The 27,670-nt window shown below is 34.3% G+C and overlaps 1 protein-coding gene across 1 annotated transcript in view; it reads left to right on the top strand.

The window, feature by feature from the left end:
• LOC122162181 (sodium channel protein type 1 subunit alpha) overlaps positions 1-27,670 on the top strand; it is a 104,284-nt gene continuing 76,614 nt past the window's right edge. Inside the window, exons 1-4 of the mRNA XM_042822303.1 lie at positions 1-36; positions 743-857; positions 4,941-4,983; positions 26,228-26,307. The gene's annotated coding sequence lies outside the window, so the exon portion shown is untranslated. The remainder of the gene's footprint in view (positions 37-742; positions 858-4,940; positions 4,984-26,227; positions 26,308-27,670) is intronic.

Here is a 27,670-nt window from a genome sequence, read left to right on the forward strand (position 1 = left end):
TATGAGGACAGCTTCATGTATAGGAAATTTCAAAAGGTATGAAAAAGAACTGGTGACAGTAAAAGAAATTACAGTGCAGGTACCGCTGAGAAGTTATTAATGTAAAATCTTTTGCAAAGTTAATTGGAAGTCAAAGCGCTCTACAATTAGATGAAAGTATCAAAGAACATGGCATTGCAAAAATTCTGCAACAGAGTGAGTAGAAAAGGTTGTCTTAGTACAAGGGTCAAGAAAGAAAGCTGCAGGCTAAAATCTGGGTTAAAAAATAGTTCATATCTCTGTTAACATCCAAAATGTGAATGTGTATGTACTCTTTTTATTCAAATCTGTCATTATGTACACATCTTGAATCACTTCAGCGAGTAAAAGTCTCCCAGTATTCTTATGGAGAAAAAAGCCAGAGTATACTGGCTCAACTTTTCAATTATTTGGTACCAACTTGCTCTTCAGCTTTGTTTTCCTTGTCCCATATTAGGAGGAAGTTTTTCATACAGAGGGTGGTGACACACTGGAACAGGTTATCTAAGGAGGTTGTGGATGCCCCATCCCTGGAGGCATTCAAGGCCAGGCTAGATGTGGCTCTGGGCAGCCTGGTCTAGTGATTGGTGACCCTCCAATAGCAGGGGGGTTGAAACTAGATGATTATTGTGGTTCTTTTCAACCCAGGCAATTCTATGATTCTGTGATATGATTCTATGATAGTCTCCATCTCTTTTCTTTCTTCTTCCTGCTTCTTCCCTAGTCTGGAAATGAGAGGAAATGCCTTTCAGCCAGAAAAACACAATATCAGTTTGTTGCAGCAAATGATTCAAACAGTGGAGCTGAAGAGTAATTGGTGACAGCACCTGCAAATGGTGGTAGGTAACCTCATTAGCATATAGGCTTCAGCAGCCATTAGAATAAATGTTAAAAAAGGCATTTAGTAAAGAAATCAGAGATAATTTATTATCTTTTAGGATTGATTAGATTACTGATCACAAGGAATATTATATTCCCCTTAAAACTCCAGATTTGTATGTATAATTCAAATAGCAGATACACAGCAGTCAGCCCTCGCCTAAGTAGATAGAAAACTCTGTAGAAGCGATTTAAACCAACTTTGAAACATCACAAAAATGCTCATAAAAATGCTCTGGTTCTTAAAGACCAGTAATCAACTTACTTTCCTACTTGTGCTAATTTTATATACTTTTTTTTTTATATATGAAGTTATATCCTTTTAAAGCATATCTCATCTGAAAAATAGTGGTAAGGACATTTGGAAAGTGTCTAGTTTATTTGTAACCCTATGAGAGTTTCTTTAGGTTAGACATTTTGCTAACAGTTTCTAGAGTATAGTTAAATTTCATGTATTTTCAGCTATTAACTTCTCTAATGCTTCAAAATAAAAGTTCTCTCATGGTTCCAAATAACTTTTCTAAAATTTTGCTGATCACTAAATGTATACAATACTGAGATTCTGATCTTGAAAACTTCTCTTTAGAGATGACTGGCTCCTGGGCAGACTGGTTTATGACAAGTATTATAGACAATACACTAACATGGCATTAAGAGAAGTAGATACAATAAAATGAAATCCCATTTTAAATATAAAAAGTTTTCAGCTCAACTTCAGTAGAAGGATTCTGTAGGATAAGGCTACTGAGCAATTGCACAGTTCTCTGTATTTTATAAAACACACATACTTGAGTGTTTTTGGATGCATCTGATTAGTTTCAGTATGTATTAAGGGATTACTACAAATTCCTTTAAAATAATCTGTATCTATTACTGTCATTATACTGAGACATGCTATAGTCATGATTAATTATTACTGTCACAGACAACACACTATATTTCCATTAACCTTCCATAACTTCCGTAAAAGTTAGGTACCAGCAGCAAACCTGTCTTGCCATTCTCTCATGATTCCACGATGGAGCATGCTGCATACTGTTAATTCAGTCCCATGCTATTTTTGCCTATGTGCAAGCACTTGCTGACTTGTAGTTTAAACAGTAGTTAATACAGTGTGGTGTTATATTTTGCTTAATTATTTCTCCACCATAATTTCTAAGTTGTAAACTAAGGTGGAAGAGTTTCATTAAAAAGAAAAGAGAAAGAAAAAAAATGAACAAAAAATAATAGTAAGAAGAAATTCAAAATTTACAATTTTGCAATTCAAAATGTAACGTCATTGAATTAGAATTTTTGAACTTTGTGACTAATGAACAACTTGTCTGTGTATACCTGTGTATAACTAATAATTCCTTTATAGCCCCTCTTGGAAATCACCTTTCCCTACCCAATCTTACCACATATAATTAATCAGAAGTATGACTACAGTGAAGTCCTTAACTAATTGAGGCTCATAATCATTGAGGCTCAGCTTCAAAATATCTGGGATCAACTACCATAGGCAACTGATGTGATACCTCTGGTTTGTGGTAGTTATACCAAATCCAGGATGATGTAAGATGTCACCCATTCAGTGAATTAGCTTTCAGGATTACTTTCATGAATTGGTTATATCGTACGGAATTATTTATTTCCTGTTTTTCAGTGTTTTTTGTTTTGTTTTTTTTTTTTTTTTTTTTTTTTTTTAAATTAAAAAAACATTAGGTTTTCTTACTGCATTTTGGGCATACATAAAAAAAAGATTAGTCAAGACTGTATTGAATCATGAAATTGAAGAGTTTCCTCTCCAAATTTCCATGATTCAGAAGTGCATCAAGCATAAGTGTCTGTCATAGTCACATTTTTCAGGGATTAGAAGAAATTAAAAAAAAAAAAATAAATTATTCAATTAAAACTGAATTCTCTGAATTCCAGAGATATTTTTAAGAAACTAAATGTTCATAACATTTTTATTTCTTTATTTAAAAATAGGCCGTGTACATATAACTAATTTTTTTTAAAATTTCTCCACTAGTTGTTCTTAAGGTATTTTAATCAAAATGGGTGAGTTATATTTGTTTAATTACTTCTTAATGTCTACCAGAGTATACAATATTAGTAAGATGTAGTGTCCCAATACGGTTATTTTATTTTATATTTTAGCATCTTGCTGCCCCACCTCTAATGGAGTTTTGCTTTTTGCTGCCTTCAAGCTGAGTTATAGCATCAGGAAGTAGAATGTACTTAAGCTGAATGCAAAGATCCCTTGATGATGAGTTTTTAAGTCAATGTGACAGAAATACGTCTTGCTTTGTTCCTTCACTGTGTGATGGGGAGCCATTGAGGTTTTTTTTTTTTTTTTTTTTTTTAGCTGAAGAATTGAAATGGAAGTAAGCAGGTCTATATAGTGGCCACTACCATCGAAAACTGACTACGAATTTAACATAAATAGTAGCTCACACTTGTAAGCAAGGCAGAAATTCCTTCTTCCTCAAGGTCTCCCTCAGTCATTAAATTTAATGTTTAAAAGTTTAGCTTTTAGTGGAACAAACCTTTTGATAATGAACATAGATAAATCTACTTTAAACATCAACATAGTTTCTGCTATGAATATCTTATGCGTCTGAAAATAATAGATGAACATCATACAAACATGTATCTAGTAATTATATATACCCTTTAAAATAATAAGAGATATTGTTTTTCCTTAGCTTTAAAGGATTTATTCATTCTCCCCTACAAATTAATAGAATCATCCTTTTTCATCTCTGGGCTCTCAGCCCAGATTCCTGAGTATGGCAAAGAATTAGACTGAAGGCTTTAAAATTAGAACTCACCTGTCTCTTCACAAATGCTAATAAAATAGAAAAACTAACTTATTTTCAGTGGTATGCACGGTGAATGTATCAAGGCTTTCAGAAATAAAATGGTGTGAGAGTGGATTAAATCTGCAGCATGCTTTCCAAGCAGGGGGTTAAATTTCTAAAGCAGGCAGCCAGCCTGCGCTGCAGTAGTTTGCATGTATAGTTTGGACAGCAGCCTTTTGTAGTTCAGGCTCTCAGAAACAGAGATTTCTGATGTCCTTTCAGAGAATATTGAGAAATTCAGTGAACTCCTGACTCTTTAGAACTCCAGAAGTATGAACTGGCTAAAAAGATGTCTGGCTATTCAGTCTGTGTTATTATAATAAATAATAAAAAACCTGCTAGAGCTAGTGACTGTGTGGAAGCAGACAATGATACTCTTCACCTCTGTGGGATTTGTTCTAAGTGCAGAATATAAACAGATCTAATAATGAACTTCAGCTTGAAAAAAAAAAAAATTGTTCAATGTGACAATATTTTTAGGAATAAGGAGGAGTGCAGTAGAAACAGATAGTGTCTGTGAATTTATTATTTTGAGTGGAATCTTTGACATATGCTTTTAAGTTGCATCTTTGAATTTGATTATTTTTAGGGCAAAATTGAAATACTGATTAAAAGTACCATCATTTGAGATGCAATTGAACCATAACTTGTGAAATAGACAAAAGCGGTAACAAAAAGCTGTATTTTACTGATAACTATGAACCAATATAGCAAAATCAACTCTGGAGGAGTTCATCTCTATCTACGGTATGGTGAAGGAGGCACCAAAGATTATGAAGCCTAAGAGCCAAAGAATTCTGTAGTAGAGAAAAGGGCCTGTTCTTTGGGTGGGACAGTTGCTTGAGGGTTAGCAGGCACTGTTCCTGAACCCAGAGCACTCAGGATACAAAGATGTGTGAGAATAGGTCTGCAGGAGTTTGTTTCAGTCAGGTCGATGGTATTAACATTGCCCCAGTACCAGCCTTTTGCTGTTCTCAGTGCAGAAGCAGATGGATGCTCTTAAAGAATTTTTTTTTTTTTTTTTTTTTTTTTTTACTTGGACACTGAGATTTTGATAAGTGTAAAGGAGATAATCCTGATTTGCTGCTGTTGTACTAATTGCAAAGCAGGTCATGCAAAGGTAAATCTGTTCTGTGAAATGAGATAGGCATGGAGAAATCACATCAGATGAAATATTTTTTTTGTTCTTTTACACAGTGTGGTGAAGTTCTTTCTGTCTGTGCCACCCAAAGAATTACTGGTAAGTACAACACTGGATGAAGTTTCAATTTGTTTGGGATGTCTTTAAAAAGTATTTTGTGTATTTCCAATGGGAAATTCAAAGAGAATAATTAGATGTTACCTAAAAATATATTGCTGATTGCATAGTTATAGTATGATGATGTTTCTCAGAATTTTAGAAAATGACAAGATATTCTAACTAAAAAAATAAGGGGCTAACATGGAAATAGTGTAGTTTTACCTCACATAGAAATAAAAAATTATTATGTATATAAATAAAGGCCTGGTAGATAATGGTTCCTCTAATCTAAAATCAAGCAATTTTTTTTTTTTATTTGTTATTAACCATCAAAATTATCCACTAAAATATGTTTTTACTTGAGGAGTTTAATTCCAATGAAAAATAATGGAAACTACTTAATTCTGGTGGTTGATATAAGTCCCACTTTTGCTTTGTAATATGAAAACAACAGTCTGGTTCTCTAGGATTGTGGTGATTGTGAGCAGTTACCATATGATGCTTGTACAACACTGTATGGGAAATGCATTGGTGATTTCAGGGACAGTGTAAAAAATTGTGTATTGCTGCTCTGCCTGTTCTCTGTATAAATAGGGGGTATTCTCCTGAGATGTCAATCTGGCACCTTTCAAAAGCTTTGCATTCAGTTACTATTTATTATTAATTGTTAAGTGTTTGCAGTGCACTTGCTACTGTGAAATGTAAAAAGATACAGTCCTTATCCCGAGGAACTTGCTTTGGAAGATGAACAAAACCAACTCATTCTTCTGTACAACAAATACAGTTTTCTTTGTGCTTTGTTCATATTCTCTAAAACTGTGGTAATGTGGGCTTCAAGGCAGGTTACATAATATTTCTTTACTGACTTTTGCATTACCCCGTTCAGAGTGAAAAGAACTGTCAGCACATAGTTGGCTATATGCACTGTGACAGATTTCAGTGTTCTGAACAATTGGTCCCAACTACTCTCATTTCTTATTCAAGGTTTCAAACCATTTTTGAAAGCTATCAAATTGCATGTTAAACTGCTCAAGAAGAGAAAGAGAGAACTTCTGGGTGGGAAGACAAGGCAGAGACATTGCATACTGAACAGCAGGGGAGGCATGATGTTACAAGGATGATACTTCTAGGAAAGATATCAGACTAGTCTGTGTTCCTTTCTCCATAATTAAGAAGAAAGTTTTGTGATTTTCTTAGGACTAAAAAAGGAGAATTAATAGGTAAAGCAAAGGTGTCATTTGCTTCAAAAAAGGGAGTTATATACACTACCCTGTATTTTTAAGTAGAATGCATATGATTTTATTTCTGTGCTTTTTTCTCTCTAGTACATGACACATTGGATATTTTATTGCAGCAGTTGTATTTACTCAAACCAATCATGTCAGAGTCCCAAGTGTGGTCATCAGTATTTGGAAAGCTTCTTAACTAGTAGCAAAGTGCTCAATGTTAACATTTGCTTGGATAAGGAAGAATTTTGTAGCTAAAAATAAGGAAGAAAATGGAAAGAGGGAAAAATTTTAAAAAAATAAAGAGAGAGAGAGAGAGAAAGGAAAATAGTGACTTGAATTATGCAGAGAAAAAAATGAAAATATATAATAAAAATATTCAGGAACAGAGGAAAGAATGCAGGAAAAAATGTGATCCAATTTTGATAAGCATAAAGTATCTATGTAACATTTTCTGAATACTGTACGTTTTACTTGCATTAAGCTGGTCTATGAATGAGTTGGCTGGACCAAGAATTATAATGGTAAAAAAAAAAAAAAAAGATATTGGAAAGAGTCAGTCTGACTGGAAGACTGCTAAGGTACCAGGTCAGAACAAATGAGTTAGAGGACTTTTGGCTCTGCTGATTGCAGGTGTCCCACCAAAGTTAACCCAGTGAGCCAGTGCCTGAAACTGGTTAGGAATACAGTAGTACTTGACTACAACCAAAATGGGGGGCTGTCTTCTTAAGAGGGTTAGTAAATGTTTGGAGTTGTTCAGCTTCCCATTTAACTTAGGACTTCTTCAGATTATAAGCTTTAGCAAAACAGACATTCCATGTAGACTGTTCTTTTTCCTATTGGTTCCTGATTCTCTCTGTTAAATCACAGCTTCCTAGTTGCTATCCACTCATTAAATTCCCAAATGGAAGATCTGTAGGTGTCAGTCTCAATTGGAGATAAACACTATTCAGTAAATTCAAATATAACCACTCAGGTAACTAGGATACCACTTATCTGTTCAGGATACAACTATTAACATTTAAATCCTCATTAACATTACAACACTGTCCATAAAATTCAGAACCTTTTACACAGAGGCATTCAAATCTATTTATCAGTAATGTATTCTAAATAATCTCAAAACATCATGAATATCAGCATATACTCCGCAGTAAGTGTCATCAGAAGGGATCTTGAGGATCTAATGTTTGTTTTAAAGAACAGGCTAAGAGGAACACCAAGCTGATACAAGTACAGCTTTATGAGAGGTGATCAACTGATGAAAAAGGTCAACTGAACTCTGAAAGTGCATTAGAATAGGCTACAGAAGGAAATAACAGGTCTAGAATCAATACTTCAGACACATCACTAAATTTAAGCAAAGCTAACTTAGATACTAAACACTAAAAAGACAGCTTCAGTGTAATGACGCAAACACAGATAACTGAAAGTATTTCATTTTTGAAGCTCTTGATTGTGTAGTCAGTTCTAAAATTGAGCACTCTGGATAAAATTTGAGCACCATAAATGGAGAGCAAGGGCAATGAATCGTCATTTAGTTGTAACCATTTAGACAGAGCACTGAAATGCAATCAACAGATAAAGAGTGCTGGAAAAAAGTGATTTTGAATTCTTTAGTGAATGACAATATGTAAAATTAGGCCCAGGCTTAGTTCCAACAAACAAGAATGTTGGGGTTTTTTTGTTTTTTTGTTTTTTTTTCAAATTCCACTGGCATTTATACATCAGAATGGTTAGAGAAAATAACCTTGAGAAGAATGTTCTGCCAACAATTTACTTTGTATTTGTTCAGTGAGATTTTTAAGTAACAGTAAACTAAGATCTTCAGAAACTTTATTTGCTTGGATTTTCAAATTACTGGAATATGTAATGCTGCGATGTTCTTGAAAATAGCAACATGGATACTAGACACACTTGAAAAAATAAGAGGTTAGTATGGCAAAACAATATAGCATGCATATATGCATGTGTGGAAGCACACACGTATGCTTTTATTACACAAGCACAGAATTTGATTCTTGATCAGTTTCTATTTCTCATGATAAGCAAATTCCAATTCCCAGCTTATCTTCTATCCAGTCGTATTTGGATATGGCTTAGGCTGGTTTTATCTACATGTCATTTGGGTACAAACAGCAAGAGATACAGTAGTAGAAGCACCTTCTCAGTTCCCATGCCTTTACACTACAGCATCTGCGGGAAAATCAGGCCTCACAAGCCTGAACTGCAATGTGTAAGCAAACAGCAATAGAGAAATACTTGCGTAGATGCAATTACCTGCCATACGAAAAAATAGGGTTTGCAAGAGCCTATTATTTGATAATGCCTTGGGTTTTCTTTTTTTTTTTTTAATATATACTGTATATACATAGTATATACATAGTGCATACCTTGCTCTGTTTGAAATGATAGGTGTCCAGCTCCACTGTTTAAAATAATTTTTATTGTAAGCAAAGAAACATTTAATTCACATTAATTACTGACAACTGCTTTGCTTTCGCTATCAAAATGCTAAAAAATAACAATATAAAAATCATGTTTGCAGTCTCTTCAGGTTTTAGGCTGCAAATGCAGTTCATAAAGCTAAACTGAGCAGTAACCATAAGCAACTTGATACAGATGCCTACTCGGAATACCTAAGGAAGCAGCTAACATTTCAATAGCAAAAACTTCTAGACACAAATGAAAACTAATCTGTGCTAATAGAAGAAAAATTCATACATAGAATGCAATGGTATTCTCCAACAATAAACTCAAGTATTTTAACTTAGCAAAAATAACTCTAAGATTGTTGTTAATTAAACATACTTTTTCTACTATAATGTATATTGCATTTTATTCAGCTATTGTGTTTGTTGTTGTTTTTAATGATTTATTTAGGGAGGAAAACTGCTGATGTCTTGTTAACTTCTGATGTCGATGGGCGAGATAATGTTCTATAACTATATTTTTTATTTTAGAATTATTATTTTGCTCTCTGACAAAATAATATGCTCTGCATTTGCTTGCAGGATTTTAGTTGAAAATGTTCTACATAATCTCTAATAATTATTTTTCTTGTTATTAGTACAAGCTTAAGATCCTTTGGGAGACCACCACTTTGTATGTCTATCTTTATTTCAACTCTTGTTTCTGTTCAATAAGAATTTAAGATCAATAGTTCTTGGCCTGCAGTGTCTATGCAGAGCTCTTTGTCTATGCAGACAGTGTAATCTAACCTAACCTATATAAACAATGAATTCTCAGCACTAAAAAAAAAAAAAAAAAAAAAAAAAAAAAAGCAGAAATCTCTCTTCACTCTGGATAACTGGCAAATAATAATCTTCTTCCTCTAACAGATATTTATAGCAGATAGACTGCAAAGATATTTGGGAATAGGAAGGAGATATTCCGGGGAGAATGCTGAAGGAGTCCTGGAAACGTTCCACAGGCTTAATGTATTCTAGTGGCTATTTTTTCCTAGTTAAAAAAAATTGTGATTCTAAGACTTCAGGCTCTTGTTGAATATAAAATATGCATAGCAGGGCAAAAAGGCATTTGAATCAAACTTTACTGATGTATCCAAAATGGTCATTATTATGTTTTTCAGTGTGATGCCATTTTGGAAAGAGGACCACCTTTTATACTCCTTCTGAATAGTTCTCTATCAAGATTTAGGTATTTTTGTGGCATTTGTGATACTCTTCTGTATCCCTTGTGATGCACCAAAAACAAACAAACAAGGAAGTCCACTTCAGTCATAATTCAGTTGCATGTAAAAAGTTAGTAAATCACAAAAAGTAATAATCTTTCTGACACATTGGCTATTGCTTATGATAGCAATATCTAGAATATCAGCTTTCAAAGGTTTGTAATGATTCAGAACATACATTTGCATAGTTTTTTACGAAAGTAAGACAAAAGTTGAACTCTTCTGTTCAAAATATTATTTGCAATGAAAATTTAAGCAGGTTTGAAAAATTAAAAAAAAAAAAAAGCAGTGTAAATGCTATTTGAAGAGCAGAGCATCCTTTAACTCTAGAATATCGAGTCACATCTCACAGCCATGTCATGACAACATAGGCCTGTAGCTGCTCCTTATTTTCAGTTTCAAATCTTAATAAAAGTTTGCTAAAAGTATAGAAGCTCCTACTACTGTCCTCTTAACAATAACAGCCACATTTCTCTTAAGGTAGTTGTGCTATTCCTCACGGCGAGACATGCAGTGAATACAGACATTGATGTGACCCTCAGAAAGTTTCGTCTATAAAAATGTGTCCAAATGGTGCCAGCAAAGAAATGTCTGAGAGCCTCAATGTATTTTATTGTAAGTTGCTATTTTGGGGCAGGGTGTGTAGTTTGATTTAAAAATTGAAATTAAACATTATATTTGTGTATAGTCAGATATAAAGTACAAAAAATTGGAACTTCAGAGTACAGAATAGAAAAATTGATTTTCAATTGAGGTAAGAATGAAAGTTTTAAAAGTAAAAAAATGACCATAAATGGAATAGTCTGGGAAAAAAGGCTGGTGCGTTCCTGTAGCGAAAAGGAAGGGGAGCTTTGAGGGCAAGCAGGAACGGAATCACAGAATGGCCAGGGTTGGAAAGGACCTCAAAGATCATGAATCTCCAACCCCCTGCCACATGCAGGGCCACCAACCTCCCCATTTAATGCTAGACCAGGCTGCCCAGGGCCCCATCCAATCTGACCTTGAACACCTCCAGGGACGGGGCATCCACAACCTCTCTGGGCAGCCTGTTCCAGCACCTCACCACTCTCTCTGCAAAGAATTTCCCCCTGACATCCAACCTCAATCTCCCCTCCCTCAACTTAAAACCTTTTCCCCTTGTTCTGCAGTTACCAGTCCTTTCAAAGAGTTGATTCCCCTCCTCTTGGTAGGTATTGAAAGGCTGCCTTTAGGTATTGAAAGGCTGCAATGAGGTCCCCCTGCAGCCTTCCTTCTTTTCTCCAGGCTGAAACTATCAGTTGATATGTATTGCTCTGATGAACAAAAGGCAAAACGTCTTGAGGAGACCTGAAGAAAAGTTTTAGAGTTTTACTAATATCTTATGAGAGATACTAAAGTGTCAATGAAATTCATCCAGAATTAAGGACAGAATTACTAATTTGCCAAAGAGAAAATTAAGAAACACGTATGACTGCAGGAGAATGTACTTTGCTGTGGACAAGCAATTTCTCTGTTCCTTTCATCTTAAAATAATATTTTCCTATGACTTCTGCAGACAGTTCTGTTTTAAGATGACTGTAATCAAATTGTTCCTTTAGAGGCCATGTAAGAACTACTCTCAGATGCACAGATAAGTCAGTTGTATTCTGTTTATTCCTTTTTCTGTTAATTCCTTTGAGGTAGTACAAATTAGCCCCTGGAGATCATATAGTTTTTTTAAATACATCTGTACCTTAAAGGAATAGTGGGAATAAGCCAGCTGTACCTTGCTCATGAATTCAGCTTTAAAAAGACTGTGCAAGGCTTGGGGCTGCAGCTCAGATGGGCAGAGAAAGATTTCCAAGGGCTTTCCCTTCTTCTGCAGCACAGGACATCTTTATGCCTTTTACCATGCAATCACTTGTCCTAAGAAGCATTAGCAGCATTTCTTCCACTCTGCCAGCCAACTATTTCATCTCCTCCTGATTTCAGTCAATATAAATAAATATTTGGTTTTATTAGCATAGTAACTTAGTCTCGTGGATTGGAGCTCAGACGAAGCTTTCTAGCCCACGAGGTCTGGAGTTTTTTGAAACACTGTTCCTTTTGTGTTTTGCAGCTTTTTATTTTGCTGAAAATAGCTATATGTAAGTGGCTGCAACTGAGTAAAGTCACTGGTAATTAGCATTTATTCTATGTTCGCATTGAAAATACTTAAGCCTATCTTTCAGCAATGATAGTTTTGATCATAAAATTCTAGTTCCAGACTGGCCTTGCCACTGTAGCAGACTCTGAGTAACACAAGGTAGGGTGGGGAGATGCGGAAGGAGAGAGTCTGTAGCTCCCTATAAGAGTAACCTGGCTTAGGGCTAGGGGAGCAGGTGCCACATAGTTAACGTCCTCACAGATGTCTTATTTTTAAAAGAAGATAAAAAATGACTTGAGCCTGCTTTCTAAGTCTTGGAGAAGGGCATGTGGAAAATTTAGTGGGAAACCCACTGTTTCCAGGAGGCTGGTAGATCACAGAAGTCCTTGAGGAGGTTTTGAGACCACAGAGCTGTGGTTATAGGAAGAATGTTCTATTAATGTTTCTATTTGAGTATGCCATAGAATTCCTTACATTTCTTGTAGGAGAGAGTTCAATCTCCTTCTCAAGTAACTCCATTTAGACCTTTGAGCTTTCAGTTAGCTTCAGCCTGAGGCAAGAGAGCTGATAGATTTTCATTGCTTTATTTCCACCTTCAGACACCAAAATTTGAGTTGTACAAGGCTCAAAGCTGATGTGAGCTGAACTACTGGCTCATGGTCTCTGGTAGGGCTGTAATAGGCACTCAAACAGTGACTGAAGGATGAAGACTAGTGACTTGTTTTCTCAAGGTCACTTTTCCATAGATTCCAGTAAAAATACTTTAAAGAAGAAGTAAATGCATAGTGAATAATTTTACGTCATTGAAAAGCCATAAAAGACAGAATTTGCTGAACCCATCTGAGATGTCCTGGAAAAAATTGGAAAAGTGCTTTTTCTCAATGACTTTCAGTTAGTGATTTGAGTATAGCTATAGCTGAATCTTGAAGAATAACACAAAAGAAGTGGTGGAGAGAAAAAAGGGAATTTCTGCAGCAGATTTTTTTGTGAGATCGCTTTGTTTAAGGGAGTGTTAGAAAGTCCGAAAGAGGCTAATATAATCATCCATTATTGTTAAAACACATGGCTATTTATGTACTGCTTTTGTAAATTTATGTCAATTTTTTGTCAATTTGTTTATTTATTTATTTTTTTCCTCTGCATGACAGCAAACCAAACAGTCACTTACAAGGACATTCACTTTACTTTCACACTAGACAGAATAAAAAAGAGACAGCTGTGTCAAAAAGATGAGCAAGATAAGCAAAATAATTTATCTTTTCAAAAATAACACAGAAATTTATGACTGTTTGTCCTTTTGGTTTCAAATATTATTGAAGATTATACAAATTGTGTTGTTTTCAGTTCAGTGTTTAGTTAAATGGAGGTATTATTCAGTAAATCAAGTAAAAGTGACCAAATAAAAGTTTATTCTGACAAGAAAAACTCATCGAAAAAAAAAGGTATTCTAATAGTTTCTCAATTTTCTTTAGATTAAACAGAGTTCAAATCTTTTCTAAGGCTAATATGTAGTGCTGCTAAGCTCAAATTCTGGGAGCATTTGAACTGAAAGAGAAACCTGTATACAAGCCTATCTATATAAAGAGTATTGGCAAGGAAATATTGTGCTATATAAATAAATAATGTATTGTGTATTTGTCAGCGAGTGACTGACTTCAGAACCTGGACTTCATGGGGTATAGCTGACAGCACCTTAAATCCTTCTGCTCAGGAAGGAATACTTGAAACTTACAAAGAAGATTTGGAAGATCTATCCTGTTCTGTCACTATCTCATGAGACTAGTTGTAGGTTCTGTTTTTAGGTTGAAGGTATTGTCCTGAAAGACTTGTCTCATTCTTAGTAATACTTATTTAAGTTTAATACTTATTTAGTATCAGTTTAATACTTACTTAGTATTAGTATTAGTTATTTAGTATTAGTGTACTAATATTTATTTAGTATTAGTTTAATACTTATTTAATACTTATTTTGGTGTTGTTGGAGAGGTGAAGACAGTCAAGTTTTGTACATCTTGGCCCCACTGGGTCTAGATGATCTTTATTGTCTATTCCAACCCAAGCCATTCCATGATTCTAAGTTAGTTTAAACAGTAATATGTAAGTCCAAAGTTTCGATGTGGAATATATATCCTGAAAAGCCCTTATTGCTGCTCAGAAAGTCCTGTGGTGAAAACGAATGCAGATGCCAGACACATCTGGGGTTTTTTTAGGCAATTTTGGGATAAGTTATTGCCAAATGATTAGGAACTTCTTGGGAAGAGGAAAGAGATCAAGGAGAATCTGTGTTATCAAATGGAAGCAGCCAAATGAATTAAATAAAAGGAACAAAATCTGATGATGGAATAGTATTTGGGGTACTACAGATATTTTTAGAATTCCTGGTAAAGTACAATACAAGAACTGTCACTTCTGTATACAAAAAACCACAAATTTTTCTAGAACTATAAATGTTTCTAATAATTGAATGGAGATTAAAACCTAAAACAGGCCTAAATATAATTTATTAGATGGGCTTATGTTCCATGCCAACTGGCGAATGTGTAGAATATGCTACTTATGTTCAGAATGACACTGAATTCATCTCTCCATGCCTTTTGTTGCTAGAACTGTGAACTTGTTTATGCGGTACATCTCTCAACATTTTGGTTTAGACAGTTTCATTCATGTGTCAAATCAGCATTACCAATGGTGCATGCTCAGGGTTATTTAGAAAGTTTCCTCAAAAAAAAAAAAAAAAAAAAAAAAAAAATTGTGTTTGCCACAACTTGCTAACTTGCTCTTCAGCTCATAGGGTCTACTTTAGCGAGATAAAATAAATAAACCTAAACTTAATGTAATGACATAACTGAGAAGAATATGCCAAAACAACTGAAGTACAGATACCATTTCTGATGATTTTCTATTGATAACAATCAGTCATTTACTCCAAATAAATAGGCATATTTATTGAAGAGTCAATTAACTAATTTCTCTCTCTCTTTCTCTCTCTCTTCTGTCCTTCGTTCATCCTATTTTTGCCATTCTCTTTTAGTATTAATGTGCAGAACAGCAAGATGTTTTTGTAAGTACAAAAATAGTGGCCTAGGAAATCAGTGTATATGCTCTCAGAGGTTAAATAGGCAAGCCCATAAATCTTACTGAAAATCTGGAAAATATAAAAGGCTGTCATAGCTGGTTTTTTTTTTTTTTTCAGAGGAAATATGCTGGAGAGAAGTCAAAGAACAGTATGACTATTAAGATTATTGTGACCTTGACCTACTCAATGTTCACAGTGGTGAATTTAGAATGTTTTTGTGCTTATTTGGGTTATATATTTTTCAGCTTTTTTTTTTTTTTTTTTTAAAGAATTATGTATAACATTAATTATTAGAAATTTTACATCCATAGAAAATTGTGTTATCGGTGATACCTATATGGGGAATCTGCACAGAATTTTAGAATTCAGATTTCACCTATCAGTGCTGAAATACTAGAGTATTTGAAGGAAAGCCAGGGACCTTTTTAAAGGATGTAAGAACACCAAGCATGTAGAACAGTAAAGAAAGGAGATCTGAAAATATTGAAACACTGTGTATGTAAAACATACAATATATGTTCAGAAATATTGCTACTTCTTAAGCTGCTCTATAATGCAGTTGTAAGGATGGTAAGTTATCCTCTGAGAATGAAAGAAGAGTATTTTAGAATTGTACTTCTGCCTATTCAGATACTAGAATCAGTCAGACACTCCAGGAACCTTAACCAAGTAAAGGAGAAGAATCTTCATCTTTGACTAGTCCACCAATAATCCTTATTGTGAGATGTTAAAAAATAAATGTAAATTTAGAATGCTGTTAATTGTCTTGAGCTGTTAGGAAATACTACTACTCCTCCTCAAAGAAACAAATCTAAAAATTGTACTACCTATTTCAAAAAAATAGATATGCATTTACTGGTTTTTAGAAATGAAGGTAGCACATGCATTAGAATATCTTTTCGAAAGTCTTGAGAGAGACAGGGATAATCGTATAAGGAAAAAAAAAAAAAACAATTCATTGATAAGACTACATGAGATGAGGTCTAAATACAGGGCCCTATAATAGTACTGGGTTTTATTTTTTGAAGACTGCAGTCTGCTGTTTACACACGTCTGCATCAGTCACTTGGGAAACTTGTTCAGAAACATAAGGAAGTAATTATTTGAGAGAAGAAAGCAAGTTTAGGGAAGGATTGGGGGAAAAAAAAAAAAAAAGAAAGAAAACAAGAAAAAAACCCCCGCAATTCAAGATATTGTAGAAGTCTCTCCAGTCAGTGATACTGGTACATTTTAACATTTCATCAAATCCCAAATGGAATCTATCTTAGTAAGAGTAAACCTCAAGTAATGATTTATTTATACACAGAGCATCTTAAGAGCAAGGTGCCTAAAAAAAAAGCATCCTGTTTATTCAAGGTTGTTGGCAGAAATAATGTCTGTGAGATAATGCTTCCCTCTTTTCTGCATGGAATAGAACCCTGTGGAAATAAACTTAGCTAGTAAGCATTAATTTAGTGATGAGCATTGTTAACTTCTGACGAATTTTACAAGCAGGAAAAATTCCTGAACTTGTTTCATAGACTTACAGTCTTCTGTGAAACTTCAGTAGCAGTATCTGCATAAGGTATGCTATAGTAAAGCAGTCTAATTTGTTTTGTATTCCTTACGTGTTCAAATCTCAAACATTTGTATGTTTACATCTGTCCTTGCATGAAGGGCAATCCAGTCCATTCTTTTTCAATCAACGACTTTGTCCTCCAATGATTTGCAAAAGGATACAATTAATATATTTTTTTTCTATTTTTATTTACTTTGACAAAAATCTTTCTGACTGCTAGGGTGTCAGAACAATGCATTTTGGGCAATGATACAAACTACTGATTTTCTTACCACTGTCAAAGCATTACAGTCGACTACTCACCAGTGCAGATGGCTCAGAAATAGTTGTTCATTACCAGCCCTATGTGAAAGCTGTTGTGCCTATTTTTATTAATATATTCTTGACTTGACAGAAGTTAAGGCCAAGGTAATCTAGAACAAAAATCCTTGTAAAAATTATCACAAATCAGAAATTTTGTGGTCCAGTGGCAGAGTAATTTGAATAATTCTTGAGGGAGATAAACAATTTTTACTCTCTGGACAAAATTATGGACTGCAGGTATATTCTGAATGACAATAATGTAATGTTTTCAAGTTTCTATTCTATATTTTACTTATGATTAAGGATATGATGAAACTTAGCAATTTTTCTGCAATTATATATATATGTTATAGGCAAGATCATAGAAAATAAGGTTGCAAAAACTGTATTTATTACATAATTTTGCTGTAGATTGAATAATCTGTATCAAACTTTTCTAATAGATATTTGCCTAAACTATGAGATCAAACAAACTGCATATTGCCTTTTGTACTGCTCACTCTCAAGTTAGCTAACTGTTAGCTAAACTACTCTGTTCATTTAGAGGTTTTCTGCTTAATACCTGTGTATTGGATTTGTTTACCTGTATTTTTTTTCCAGAAGCTTTATTCATTTTTCTACCTGATGCAGTCAAATTTTGATTTGTTGTATGCAGATTATCCTGGTAATATTTAAACTGTTCTATGGCTGCAGAGGCTGGTGTGTTTGGATAGATAGTTACTGATTTCAAATACACCATTGATTATTTAAAAATCATTCTCAAGTGATATTTCCCTTACATTTTTGTGGTTTTGAAATTATAATTTAGATGCACAGCTGGTATATCCTGAGTCATTAGTGATCTATGTACTGATCTTTCCTATTTTTTATCTTGCCATTCCCAAGAGAGCAGAGAAAAGCATTTCACAATGGACCAAAAAAACAACTAATTAAAAAGAAATTTTTTAACTTGATCAAATTTGTTGGTAAAGCAACAGTATGTTTATTTAGAAAAGAGAAGTAATAATTAAAATAGATTTTTTAAAATGTATTATTTTTATCCCTTTCACCTTCACCTTGATTTTCCCTTTTCAGATGAAATTATGTGTTTACTCTCCTAAGGCATAACTCAGTATAACAGTCACTTTACTTAAGCTGACTTCTGTAAATCCCAGCCAATCTTCCACATCTCATAATTTTCAGGCAGAAATAATTCTGTATGGATGCTTTGTGACACTTCAGCTCTTGCTGTGTTCGATGGTCTGTCCTTTGATGTTGGTGGGGTGTTGTTACTGAGTTCCTACTTTATCTTGCATTTAATGAAGCCAAATTATTTAATGAAGTAAAATTACGTTAGTCTATTACTTCAGATATTCATCTCAAACACATTTAATTTAAAGGTGAAGGAGCATCAAATTCGCTTTCATAAATAGTTTTTCATAGAAAGTACTTTTCATAAATACTTTCTTAATACTTACATAAAACATTAAGTATTATTAAGACATACTTTCTTTTATTCCTCAATTCATATATTAATTGTCAACACCACATGGACATTAGAAATTTGCATCCAGTTGCTATTTCTTTTGATCTCGAAGAATAACACTGTGTCAAATATAACTAAAAAACTTAAGTTGTACTGTTGTAGTAAAAATCTTTCTTTTATAAGGACAAACTATTCTATTCAAAATATTCATTCAAGAATGATTTTTTAATGCACTACCAGTATATAAGGTTCTTTACCTGCAATTAAAGTATTAAAATAATATATAGAATAGGAGTTATAGGCAATGATTTTAAGTAAAATAAAGCTGCTTTTTCTAAACAACAAGACAGTGTAGGTTTCTGTCTGCTGGATAAGCCTGGATATATTTTTCTCTTCTTTGCCCACTACAGAGAAAGTGCTGATAAGTTTCAAACAACAATAAACTAGGAAATGCCCCAGAGCTTCTCCCCCACAAAGTAGAAGAAAACCCAGCTCAAAAATAACAAAAAATCTTCACAAAAATAAATATATCTTACCCATCGTTTTCTTGAAAATATTAAAATCTCTGTAATGTAATCTGTTTAACCTCTGCAACTCCAGCTGAAACAGAGAACAAATGGTTCTTTTCCCAGAAACGAACTTACTTGCATGCAGTAAGATTTATTTAAAGGAACAGCACTTCTCACTGGAAATTAATCCTGGTACTTTATCTTATACCATTGCTTTTCTTTTACTCACCACAATGGGTATTATATAGAAAAATCTAAGCAGCAGTAGTCTGTGCCTCTCCTTTCTTATTTTGCTGTGCTGTTGCTCTCCAATTAGCTGTAGCTATGCAGTCCTGCAGACAGTGTGACAGGAACTCTCTTACCTTGACAGCAAGTACAGATGCAGCTTTTGCACTTGCAGCCTGCCTTACGCTAGTAACACCCTCACTCCTTCCGGTCATTCATTCCAGGGGAGGAATGACACCAGCATTTCTGAGCTGTTCTTGTGTTTTCGCCCAGAGCACTCGGGGAAAGCAGACTTCGTGATCTCCATGCTAACTACTAGCCTGCCTGCTGCCAGTTCTCCCTACTTCTGCCAGTGATGACATTCAGCTTGCTCCTCCACACAGAATACAGCACTGATTCCTCATTATGTAAGGCAGTCTAGGTCAAGTGTAGGAGAGACACTGCTGGCCTGAGCAAGCTAGTGGATTGTTTCCTCAGCTTCATGCTTCATGGGGTCTGGATGCTGGATCCTGATCTTTGCTACATCTTCTTGGGTAAATGTTTTTGCATGATTTAAATGGTTACTGTGCTATTTTTCTATGCAGATAACTGTCAGCCATTCTGTGAATTGCAGAAAGAATTGCTAGGTGAAATCAGCTCTGTCAGCATGATTAAATTATCAGACTAGCTCTTCTAGGCATCTAGCTTTAAGACACTTTACAAATGAATAAATCATAAACTGGATTTGTTTAACAAACATTTTCTAACCGTATGGGGATTATTGTTGATTTGACTGATTAAGCAGTGAATTAAATCCATTTACCTGAGCGTGGTGTTGGGATGCATTATTGGATATAGCTATTAGCTCTGAGAGGTTTACTGCAGTTCTTGGCTATTGCTTTGTTTTACCCTTTAAAGTACAAATACTCTTCTTTTATTAGACAAAACATAAAGAAGCAAAAAAAGAAAAAAAAAAAAAAAACCAACTCTAATTATCTTTTGGAGGAAGCAATTATATCCAGGATTCTATTACCTATTTACTGCTTTAATACATGAATCAGTGTGCTTATAAAATATCTAAGGTGAATACTGCAGATAAAATTACATTAGGTGGCTGCTCTGCAGAATGCCTTAACAGTATCTTAGCTAGATTTGCATTAGAGTGTAGCCTTTTCACAGGTACCATGTAGAATTCAAAGATTTTCACAATTGAAAACTAGTCTGTAATAGTATGTAGAACAGATTTTTCACCAAATGAATTACACATACAGAGGACTGTCAGGTGCTGGAAAGTGTGATTATACTCGAATGCAGCAGAAGAGGCCCTGGAAAGTAACAGCATAGCACTGATGCTGCAGTATCATGTGGGGAATTTCAACAAGGCAAGCTTCTAGCTAAGGAAAATTAGCATTTAATAGATTACAATTTATTTGAAAGAGTAATGAGAAAACTCACGTTTATATGCAGTACCTTGGACAGCAACTGCTTTTCTCCCCTGTTCCTGCAGTCTACTTTATGGCAGTTGGCAATTTGTTATAATTAAATACTACTAATTTAAGATACGTTAAACAAATTCTAAAATACTAAAAATATCTGTGATATACTTTGGTCAGCCTGTATATCATTCAGATTTAGCAGCTTTCTAACAAGACTCCACTTAATGTATTAACATAATTCAACATAAACATCATTATTTTTATGTTAATGGGATTCAAAGCTGAGCATAAAAAATACTAAATTGTTATCTATTGACTATATGGTATTCACAGAATTGTCTTGTCATTAATCATTAATTCTAGGAATAAATACTAAGGTCTTTTTTTCAAATCAAAAGAGGTTTGATTAATTTACTATGTACAAACATAACATTTTGAAGGGAACAATGGAATTTGTTTAAATGCATTCATCCCCCTCCCTCCCCCCCCTTCCTTCCCCTCTTCCCTTGGAAACTAGTGGTTCATCACACTGTTCTAGAAATAACTGATAGAATTTCATTTCAACCTTTATTTGTGAGTAATGTAATTAATTCTTTAAAATATTTTACTCATTTAAAAGCTCTTGTTCTCTTCATTGTCTCCTAGTTGTTATGTAGATTTATTTTGTGAGTTAGTAGAAACACTAGGCTGTTGCCTTTATTAACCACTGTATAAGTGAAGTTATATTGAAGAATATATGACATGCTTTTGATATTCCAAAATCACCTCTCCTGCAATGCAATATATGACATTATAATATTTTATAGACATTATTTTATAGTTCAACATACAGAAGTATGTTTTGCAAGCAAACTCTCAATATAATACTGTAGTATGGGAGCTTAGAAGAAAACTGCTTGGCACTATGCATTATTGTAATGATATACTTCACATTCTTTGTTTTTTTGCAGTCTGAATTGTTCTAAAAGAGTTGTGCTGTTATATTTAGGTGCACTGTGTTCAAAGAGTGGGTACTTCAGGTATTTTCTTCCTGGCTTAAAGAGTATTAATAGCCAACAATAATTGAAAACAAGACAGAGTATAAAAAAAAAAAAAATCTTATTCTTTTTAAGTGTATGGTGATTTTCTGGAAACATTATTTTCTGCACTGTCGTTCATAGCAGAAAAAGCAAAGTACCTCTCAGCACGGAAAACTGCAATAGTTGGAATTGGGAAACAAAAGTGTTAGAAAACAGTGTTTCCTATGTATAATTACATATTATTATATTTGAAGAGAACTTATAAACAGAAGGGGGACTGACTTTTTACACAGTCTACTAGTGAAAGGACGAGGGGAAATGCCTTTAAACAAAAAGAGAAAATATTTAGGTTAGAAGTTAGGAAGAAATTATTTACTCAGAGGGTGGTGAGGCATTGGCATGGAGAATTTGTGTATGTCCCATCCCTGTAGGTGCTCAAGGCTGAGTGCCTGATTTAGTAGTTGGCAACTCTGCCCACATTAGGGGGGATGGAACAAGGTGATCTTTAAGGTCCTTTCCAACCTAAACCATTCTGTGATTTATGCATTACTATATTTTGGTAAGTCACTTTAGGGCAGAGAGATTTAATCTAATTTGTAAAGTACATTATGAATGCACTTATATGCAGAATATGAAGCATATACCAATACCTCCTGCTATTTTCTTGTGGCTTAATAGAATTGTCCAATCCATGGCTACATCAGTATCTTGCTTTTCAGTATATATTCAGTATATTGCTTCACACCACAATATACACAATTGAATTTCTGGCAAACTTTTCTCAGCACTTTTATTCACAGTGCTGTTTTTTTCTGATCTACAAGGGACTGTCTGTGCTCTCTTCACAGCCCTGGAAATACCACTAGAACTGAGGAAACCATACGGAAGCGTGTGAACTGAATTATTTTAGAATAATGTGTGTAACATACGCAATGAAAATACCAGTTTTTATGGTCCAATGTAAGCAAAATATAGAAGTGTCCATTAGACTTTAGTTTCCATAAATATACTTAATAGATTTATATCTCAGATCGTATCTACCCACTTTCACTGAGCTGTTAATATATACATACATATATGTATATACATATATATATATAGTGATGAAAAAAAAATGCTCTTGGTGCTGAGTTGAAAAAGGAAGTCTGGTAAGAACTGTGTTTATCTTATAACAAGATCTAAATTTGAGTCTATAATAATAGAACGTATAAGCTTTCCATGTCAGACAGAGCTCTCACAAATTCCAATATTTCACTGCCCCAAAGTGCCAACATTTATTTACACTTAGTAGGCTCTAGTATGTTCTATATGTGACAAAAATCACTTGCTGTAGAAATGGACTATGTTTATCTATTCTGAAGATACCAGCTGGCAGATATGTTCTGTTCCTTCTGCAATCACTTAAGAGAATTTAACACCTGCTTGTCCATGAAGGATCTTGGATGGCTTATTCATTATAGGTTTAGATTCTTTACTCCATTACCCACTGCAGTTTGCAGAATTCATTCCTAGAACTAGAAAGATAATGTGAAGAATTGAGGGAGATTTCTTAATGCATTGATAATTAAATTTTCTTCAGACATTCTCATTTAAGAAAGAAAATATTGCTCTTAGCCCTTTATTAATTGCGTATATGGAATGCATTCTTTTGCATTCTTGCTTTCATGGTTGAACACCTAAGCTAGTGAAAGTTAATGTAAAATATTTCTTCAGATTATAAATAAATCAGCTTTTAAAGTTACACCTAAGTATTATACAATTCAAGAGCCTGATCCCAGCTGAGAATAATAAGATTATAGTTCTTTCTACTGTAAGGTCATAGAATTACACTGTGTTTGGGTATTGGGGAAGTGCCTGTGCTCTTCAGCAGCCTATCAGTGGTGACTGCATAAAAGCTGAATTCAGAACCGGTGATCATGGCAGCAGTACTGGAAAACATGTCAAGTCTTTCTAGATCAGTACTTAGGCACATTTTAAGGAGAGAGTTTGCCTGGTTGTTTATAGCTTGGTCTAGTCCTGTGCATACTTTTCGCACACCTAAAGTTTGGGGGGGGGAGGCCGGGAAAAAGCTGTAGAAAATACTCCCAAACAAAGTCAGTCCCCCACTTTTTTTTTTTTTTTTCCTATTTATGTTAACCTTTTCAAAACCAACAATCTTTCTGTCAAACCTGCTGTTAGAGATGTAGGTTACATACTTTTTTTTTTTCCTCAGTATTTGAATATTAGTTCTTGTATGTATGTGTTTTAACTATTTATTGAATGCTTTCTTTTAATCACTGTAATACATGTACAGGAAGTATTTTAAAATTTAAGAGATCAACCTTTAGTGTTCTTTCTGGAACTTTTTTTTATCTCTGTTGATAAATTCTTGAAAATTAGGTATTATGCTGCAAGAGTCCAAGTGCTTGTTGTTAAGGGCCAATGATTTCAAGCCACCAATTAGAGTTGGAAAAATTTGCATAATTTAGATTCAAGCAAAATGTAGGAAATCTCATGATGTATGAAAAAAAAAAAAAGGCAGATCAGAAAAATATTGAAATTGCATCTAGGGGATTAAATTCGCTACAACTTCCTGGGAGGGACTGAAATTCAGGTTAACAAGTAAAGTGCCTGTTATGTCACAGATGACAGCCTTGTATTAAAATATTAATTTGGTTTATTTTTTATATCTTTGCTTTCAAAAAATCTATTATGTAATGAAAAGAATGCAGTATTATTTTTGGCCTTTCTTCTGTGCACTTCTCACCTTTCCAGTGACTGCCCAGTTTCCTACTAGGCTGTGCTTATCTTCTTCCAACATGAGTGAAACTGGATTTCAAGTGTTTGCTCATGGCCATCCCAATTCCACCTCCAACCCCCCTCACCCCTTTTTCTTCTGTTTTTCTTACCTTCTTTCTGTCTTTTTTTCTTTTATGTCAAGAAAGCAAAACTAGAAATGCTATCTGATTTAGCTCGAAACTGAGGCTGATCTGGTGCAGCTGTACTTTATTGTATTAGCACTTCCTTTAACTTAGCAGTCTGAATTTAATAAACAGCATTTGTTGTCTAGGTTCCAGATTTGGCTGCTCAGCTGTTATCTGAGAATATTTTGATGTATAGATCTGACACAGCAACTATGTACCAGGCTGCAATTTTGGCAATGTTGTCACTAATACAGTAGTAGATAGAAATATCATATGACTGCAGCACGAGAACTTTTTCCTTTTTTTTTTTCTGTCTTGAACCCATGACTAAACTAAACATGTTGGATCTACCAACAGTAGTCAGGGAGAAGTGTAACACAAGCCAGCATAAACAGCATTTAGTAGTGGCAGGGACTGACCTGGAAAGGTTATTGGTGCTTTTGTAATGGAGTACCCATACCCAAACTATTTCCCTCTGACGTTCCAGAGGCAAATAATTAACAGAAAGGAAATGAAAATAAATGAGAATTTTTACTCATTTTACAATGGTTGACGATATTTACTTCTCTGCACAACCCTTGCCCTTTATTTCTTGCCAAAGGAACATGGAACTGTAGATTTTCAGACTCAAATATTACTGTATTTAAACAAAATTGCTGGTAAAAGTCAATTCGTATCTTTTGCCGGTAGATGGGGCTATCCTTTCAGGTCTTTGTATCTTTTTTTCCCCTCTAATTATTTTTTTTACCCTCCTTTCTGTCTCTCTTCACCCTCCACTCATCCCACCTTCTTTCTTTTTTTTTTTTTTCCTCTTTCTTTCTTTCTCTCTCTCTCTCTCTCTCTCTCTTTTTTATTTTTTTTATTTTTTTTATTTTTTTGTCTGCTATTTGGTTGTATTAGGTAATATGGAATGAGCCTCAGAGCAGGAAGCACTGTGGCTTTTTTTTTGTTCATTTTTCCCCCAATGCAAATGCAGTAATTTATGAATCTTGTTAGTCTTTTGGAACTGAAATTCTGGGAAATTTTATTAGAGAGCATTTTATCACCATTACCTGCTAGGTTTTTATTTTTGTCTTTCTGATAATACATTTGAAATTCCTGTTTTATCTGGTAAGCCAGCAGGATGTTAAATCCTAGACTTTAGTTCATTTATGTTAGCTGTCCTTATGGGGTGTTCCCCCTGACTTTTCTTTCTTTGTGGTTAATGCTAAGAATATAATTAAGGAGAAAATCCAGTTTGGTGGTTTTAAAAATGTTCTAAAAGCTGCAGTCAAGTCTGTTGGCAGCAGCATATTCTGCTACAAGTTGCAGTTACAAATTTCATTGTAATTATGTTTTTGGATTTTTACCAGCTTGGATTTTTGTGGTTTTTTTCTTCTTTTTTTTTTTTATTATTGTTATTCAGGAGCTATTTAGAAGAAACAGAGGTCATATTGTTCCTTCATGTGGAAAGCATACTAAGAACTGAAGCAAGCAATGCTATAGTCAAGCTCCAGTGTTGCAGGAGTAACATTCCCATGGAGAAGCTCTGCTTTAAAGACTAAATGCTTTACCCAAGTGGTTGGGGGTTTACTGTAGGTAGAAAAGATCCCCTCCTCTCTTTTTCTGTTTCTCACCCTTTCTTCAGCTTTTCTGATCACATATTTTACCAGAAACCCTTATTTTAGATACATTCAGATCAAACCTGGTTGTAATACTACAGATATAACTCGGTTCATAATCTGAACCGTCTTGCTTTTTCAAACAGCACAAGAAATTGGCCAGGTGGACATCAAGCTCTTTCAGCGTCTTTTCTAAAATGGATTTCTTCTCTGCTCCTTATCTGAGGTATGTGTTTAAAAGTCTCCCAGTGAATTCATTTACTTTGGATTGAGTTGATTGCTCCATCCCTCCTTGGAAAGAGTTATGGTCATTCATTCTGCAGTATTTGAAAATTGATTGGTGTTTTTTGTCACTGTTGAAAACCTATTCAGTTGCATTTATTTCAGAATTGCTTATTTCATAGTTATGTTGTCTAACGCTTGAGATGTATTGGCTGATGAGTACTGCATTCTTGAAATGCACCTACTTTTTCCATTATGTTTTTCAAGCTTGACCCATGTGTTATTAAGTACAAAGGAAAAAGATTGTGCTAAAAATGACTCTGAGACTTAATGTGAAACAATAACAGGATGATTGCTGTCAAGGCTGACACCTTGTTGGTTTGTTCTCTTGAGCCTAATTTGTGTGATCTTGAATATTTGCTGAAATGTTTAGACACAAGAAAGCAAGCTAGAGACAGGCAGCCTTAATCAGATTGTCTCCAGTTTGTCAGATAGTCGCAGGTAGTTTTTATTATTTTAAAGGAAGTATCCATGTCTTGGGAGGAAAAGGGGATCGAATTTTTTTTTGTATAATGAAGAGTATGATCCAAGCAATTCTAGGGAAATTTTAGGAAAATGATAGCAATTTGCATAATCACTCTTTTTTAAGTAAAAGCCTTGCTATAATGAATTTTGGGAATACATTGTAGATAAGTATAATGGAATCATATATCCTATCAGTTGTTTGAAACACTACTTTATATGAGGGTAAGAATAACTTCTTACTGATCAATTAAATCTTTGTTAAAATTAGTTTCTTAGAACATTAACTTGCTTTGAAATTTCAGGAGTTGTAAATGTCAACAACTGAAAGAGTTCAGAAGCTATGTAAAATAAATGGCAGATTCAGAACTTCAAAAATGAAGGTGGCCTCGAAGCAAAAAACCTTATGAATGCCTGTGAATATGATTCTTCTCAGTGTATTATCTGAATGAAGTATTTTAAAGGATAGCTGATTATTGACTTTTAAAGGATGGCTTCACTGCTAATATCCATATCACATCACATCCTGCTTACTTTCAGCACTAGAGTTCCTGCAGTAGGAGTTTTGTACATAACTAACAGAAGCAGATGTGTTCAAGACACAAAAGCACAAAACTTAGCATTGAAGTTTGACCAGGGTGGTATTTTTCTCATCCTTTCCAAACAGTTTTTACTACCTTAAATTGAAGAACTGAGAATAAAGTGTGAATGTTTCTCTGCTCTTGGTTATAAGAAATAATCTGGTAGTAGGTACTTATTTGCAAATATTTTTTGGAAAGTGGTACAAGCTTAATTTAAGTGTGTGTGTGTGTGTGTGTGTGTGTGTGTGTGTGTGTGTGTGTGTG

This window comes from Centrocercus urophasianus, unplaced genomic scaffold (genome assembly GCF_019232065.1).
Source record: "Centrocercus urophasianus isolate 14NV4802_14NV808 unplaced genomic scaffold, USGS_Curo_1.0 seq_20, whole genome shotgun sequence".
In the NCBI taxonomy this organism is placed as follows: Eukaryota; Metazoa; Chordata; class Aves; order Galliformes; family Phasianidae; genus Centrocercus; species Centrocercus urophasianus.